This window comes from Mastomys coucha, unplaced genomic scaffold (genome assembly GCF_008632895.1).
Source record: "Mastomys coucha isolate ucsf_1 unplaced genomic scaffold, UCSF_Mcou_1 pScaffold8, whole genome shotgun sequence".
Lineage (NCBI taxonomy): Eukaryota > Metazoa > Chordata > Mammalia > Rodentia > Muridae > Mastomys > Mastomys coucha.
In genome coordinates, this window is record NW_022196914.1 from 48139383 (window position 1) to 48145416 (window position 6034).

Sequence of the window (6034 nt, forward strand, 5' to 3'; positions counted from 1 at the left end):
CTCTCTCTCTCTCTCTCTCTCTCTCTCTCTCTCTCTCTCTCTCTCTCTGTCCCCCTCTCTCTCTCTCTGTCTGTCTCCTACCCTCTTAAGTCCCCTCTCCAGGCCCTGAATAAGCTCTATTCTATATTATATCATATACTGTCATGTGGCTGGTTCCTCAGGGTGAAGGGATGCCTCAGCATGGGCCCAGAGAGTCACCCCCTCCTCCCCAAACGGACTGCACATCCTCCAAACATATTCCTTCTCTCTTTATACTTTTATACAACACAAAGCTGCTCCCATAAAAAGAACTGAAAATTGAGTATCCCATACCCAGCAGCTGTCAATTGTCAATAGCTTTTTAGCTAGGGATGAGATTTAATGTCCACATTCCTTCTTTAGGTCAAAATGATGTCTGACTTGCAATTGTGTAAGTCTTCTGACAGGTTTGGTTTCATATGCCCACCTTCTCTCATGTGTCCAGAAAACACTTTTTCCTTATAGTCATTTACCAACCTTTGGATCATATATGTCTGCCAACTTTTTCATAATGCCCATTAAACTTTAGGAGGTGAGGATGTTAGGATGATTTCATACTTAGTGTTCATCATTCTGAAGTCCTTCATTCCCTGTACCTTGAGAAACTGTGGATCTTTGGATTAATTTGCATCTACTGTAAAAACAAACTTCCCTAATGATGGTAGGGTGATACACTAATCTACAGGTATAACAATAAATCATTAGAAGTTTGTTTATTTAGAAAAAGAATGGTGGTTGTTTTTTGGATAGGTCCTATGACCTACATAGCCACTGGATTATGGCTCTAGTTATAATTTAATTTGGTAAGTATCAATTCTTCTTTGAAGAACATTTAAATTGTTTCTAAATAGGTTAGCTTTGGATGCTTTTGTAAGCTTTCTTACGTAATATGTGATTAACATTAATGTTTTTGAAAGGTCAGTTCTTATGATCATACCAAATGTTACTTAAACATCATCAAGTAGATGAGGCTGAGAATGTGATGGCCCCTGGCAGCATATATGTGGACTAATTTTTTAATTTATATGGTTGATATTAGTCAATATTTGTTTGAAAAATTAGCTGCAGAAAATATGCTCTTACTCCATATTTAAAGAACTATTAGTACTTTATGGTCCCCATTTGGCCTTTGAAAAAAACATCACTATGGCTCATTATTTTTATTTCTAGTCTTAATGGGACACGCTCACATCTAGCTTATTGTGAGTTAGGTACTTGAAAGACACTGTTATTCATGTCTTTTATGTAATCATATTGGTCATATCTCTTCTCTGATCATACTAGTGTTAAGGAACTAGCCAAAACCATTCAACTACTAAAGAATAGAATGCCAATTTTCACTAAGACACTCTGAACTCAAACTTTGAGTTCTCATAAACTATGCATTTAAATCTTCTCTAATATTTCTGTTTCTGTGGTATTAGTTCAGCCACATCTGTATTTCAGCCAGAGGAGGTTCACAGATTCAGTCTTAATAACTTTATGTAAGTTTCTGTTGTTTATAGATTATTAATTTCATAATCCATCATTAATAGCCAAATACAGCTAAAACATAGCTTAGTAATGACAGTGAGGCACTGTTTCTCTCTGGTTAAATAGAATATTTTATAAAATATGAGCATCACAAGTCTGCACTCACAATATGATCTAAGAAAGCCTCTTCTGTAACTAACTTAGAGTGTATGATAGATTTAAAAAATAATCCTGTTGAAAAACAGTAATTCCACCTATATTCATTGATAGAAGGGAAACGTCTTCATTAAGAAGGATTTTGTCTTCTCACCTTTATTTTTACTTTGTCTTCTTTTTGGGCATCTAAACTTATAACAACAGCTTGGTTGTTTTATCCTCCTGGGACCATCCAGTATACAATGATGCCATACTTTCTTTAACTCTCTCCAACAGCACTCAATACATCTCAATCTCCCCCTAAACTTTACTGTGTTCTCTGATCAAGGCCTCTTAAGGTTTTCACTATTTGTGGATTTTTTCTTTTCATTACAAAAGATCCATAAAATCACCCTTTGCCCAATTTCTCACCACTTTAAATAGAGTTTTAGTGATATTGAGCAAAAATTGAATACTCACTGTTTCTTTTCTATTTAAGACTCCCTTTACCTTAATATATCCACCAAATTTACTATAATTTTAAATATCATATAGTACTTTTTAAAAACTTGGAACTATAATGTTCTATATCTGTGCTTTATATACTGAGAAAGGTTAAAAATAAGAACATGCCCTGGCTGTAGAGGTGGCTCAGGGCTTAGGAATACTGGCTGCTCTTCCAGAGTTCATGAGTTCAATTCTCAGCAACCACATGGTGGCTCAAAACTATCTGTAATTGGACCCAATGCCCTCTTCACATAAAGTAAATAAATCTTTAAAAAAATATAAGAATATGTCATCTATTAAAATACAATCTTATCATATGATTTCATTTAAAAAAAAAACATTAACTATTTTTCTAAGGTTTTCCTGTTCCCTGAATTTGAGTCCCAAGTTGATCCTTACCAGAGTTGTACTACTTCTCTCATATTTCTGCATGTTTTTTTCATTTGGCCTTTTACTTTCCAACTTTATTCTCCCTGCAACACTATTTCAATATAGATGTTTGCCATATACTCATTCTTCACATAATTATTTTTATTTTATCTTTTAGAGAAAATTTTATCCATTTAGTTGACCAAATTATCTAAAAGTACATACAGTGTTGAAACATTTTGATAGATTAGTTTGTTTTTATGTGAACATTCTAAGTTTAACTCATGTATTAAAGTGCATCTCCACATTTCAGGAAAAAGACATTTCATAATTACTATAAATCTTACAAAAATTAATCTTGTATATTGTGACAGCAGTGTATAATAAGTTTTTATAATTGTTGTTCCTAAAAGTTGATCTGTTTCATCAGCCTCCACAAGCAACAATAACTTCAAACCTATTTAGTCTATAGTACATCTATCTTTTATTGTTTTCCCATTAAAACATCAGCATCCCATGTCTACTTTTCTAAGAGAAGTCTCCAGGACATGTATCAATGAATAATATCTCACTCAAAAGTTTCTAAACATATTATTATTATCTTATAATATAATTTTGAACTGTGGTCTTCTAATACCATAATATAATATACAAAAATTTGAGTTTAAAATGATGTGAAATCCTCTATGTACACGTACAGTTACTTCAGAATATCTCTTGCTGATAAGTTAGGACTAAATATTTTCTGAGAACCAGATAATATATGCTCTCTTATTTACTAACTTATATGGAAACCTACAACTTCAGGTTTGAATATGAAAATTGAATAATATATTTTGAAAGGTCACAAATATTGAGATATGCTTTTGATATTTTTGCATATTATATATACTGTTCAGAAAATAATCCTCCATAAAATGCAAAACATTTCTATTTCTTTAATGTTTCCAGGCACTGACTCTGATTTCACTTTTGCTCTCAGCAAACAGATGGAAACTAGCTTGCTCTCCTCCCTTTGATTCTCTTCTTTCTTCTTCTTTCTACATGTATGTTCATATACTTTGAAAAATTGTACAACAAAAGTTATTACAACAGGTAGATCTATTTCCAATTTTCTGAGGAACCTCCAGATGGATTTCCAGAGTGGTTGTACCAGTTCACAATCCCACCAGCAATGGAGGAGTGTTCCTCTTTTTCTACATCCTCTCCAACATGTGTTGTCACCTGAGGTTCTGATCTTACCCGTTCTGATTGGTGTAAGATGGTATCTCAGGATCATTTTGACTTGGATTTCTCTGATCACTAAGGACTTTGAACATCTCTTTACATTTCTTTTCATGAGAATTCTTCTCAGCCATTCAATATTCCTCAGTTGTGAAATCTCGGTTTAATTCTAAATCCTATTTTTTGATTGTGTTGTTTGGATTTTTGGTGATCAGCTTCTTGAGTTCGTTATATATTTTGGATATTAGATTTGGAATTAGTGAAGATTTTTTTCCAATCTGCAGGTTACCAATTTGTCTTATTGTCTATGTCCTTTGCCTTACAGAAGTTTTCCAGTTTTATGAGGTACCATTTATCAATTCCTGATCTTAGAGTATAAGCCATTGGAGTTCTGTTTAGGAAATTTTTCCCTGTGCCAATGAGTTCAAGATTCTTTCCCACTTTCTCTTCTATTAGATTCAGTGTATCTGGTTTTATATTGCAGTCTTTTATCCACATGGACTTGAGCGACAAAAATGGGTCTATTTTCATTTCTCTGAAGACCCAGTAATACCACCCTTGGAAATATACCTAAAAGATGCCCCACCATGCCACAGGGCATATGTTCCACTATGTTCATAGCAGCCTTGTTTGTGATAACCAGAAGCTGGAAAAAAGATCTCCCACAACAGAAGAATGGATACAGAAAATGTGGTTCATTTACACAATGAAATAGTACTCAGCTATTAAAAACAAGGACATCCTAAGTTTTGCAGACAAATGGATAAAGCTAGAAAATATCACCCTGGGTGATGAGATATTATGAGATAAACATCTATATCAAATATAGAGCATTATAAAATATAATATGAATGAAGTTTTGTGACATTAAAATATAAAATACTTAGCGATAACTATTGATAATAGGAAAATGGTCTAATATCCATGCTTTTAAAATTTGAAGAAATCTATGCTATTTAATGATATAAGTATGTTTTTACTAGTACTTCCTGCAAATATATTGATGCACCTAATTTTCATTATACAAGCACCAATAAATATCTATCATATATATACAGTACTTATTACCTTTAACACATAACATCATATTAAAACCTTTGAATAGGGCTGGTGAGATGGCTCAGTGGGTAAGAGCACCGACTGTTCTTGCGAAGGTCCTGATTTCAAATCCCAGTAAACACATGGTGGCTCACAACCATCTGTAATGAGATCTGATGCCCTCTTCTGGTGCATCTGAAGACAGCTACAGTGTACTTATTTATAATAATGAATAAATCTTTAAAAAAAAAACTTTGAATAGCACTGTAGGGTTATTAAATGCAAAATAAGGTTTTCTTATATTGTGTCTTAAGTCAATAAAATAATAAGTATAAAATAGTTTATCTTTACATTTCATATATATGATAATTGAATCTAAGTAATAGATATTCTCAACATAAAATCTTTGAGCCATCAAAAATAAAACTGTTCTCAGGTTTAAAAGTAAAGCAGTCAATTGGGTGCTTATTAATTTTTCATAGAAATGTGAACATTATTTGACTATGGTTTTAATGGCATTACTATTCTAGTTGGCATTATATCTTTTAAAAATATAAATATGAAAATATTTGTTTACAGAGATGTGTTTTATCCTACAACTTTAGGTAATAAGTGGAAATTCACATCACTAAACACCATTAGTTTTCTTTACATCAGAATATTTTTTCCCAAATAGCTGTTTTTATTCCTCTCACAAAATGATGTGTAGCTAGTTTGTACCAATGACAGCAAGTAGTATAACTAGCCATGAACAGCTACCAAAGCTCCGTGCCAAAATAACTAGAAATATAAACCCCCTCTACACAGGGAATGTCTTTCTGACTCTATTTAATGTAAAAACTTACAGCTTTACTGGGGCCTCATGATCTCTGTAATATCAGTTTGAAATGGATATTATAAAGCTTTCCTTTTCTACCTCATTTTTAATTAGATGAATTACCGTTGTGATTATTTTTATGTCTACTGTTAGAACTGCTAAAACAGAACTTAATGATGAAGATGAAATCTTTTCTTACCTACAGTCCTGTGATGGCAAATGACATAAAATATCATTTTTACACAGGGAACTCTGAAAGCCAGTGCATTGAAAATATACAGGAAGTTTAGCAGCATTACCGATATAACTTCTTAGCATTATAGCAATCTAATAGTAAATTTGTGAAGGAATGCACATATAAATAATATATTTTTAAGAACAATTTGACAATGCTTGATTATTTATAATTATTTAATGTTTTCTTTAATTTAACTGCAATTAAAAATATTCAAA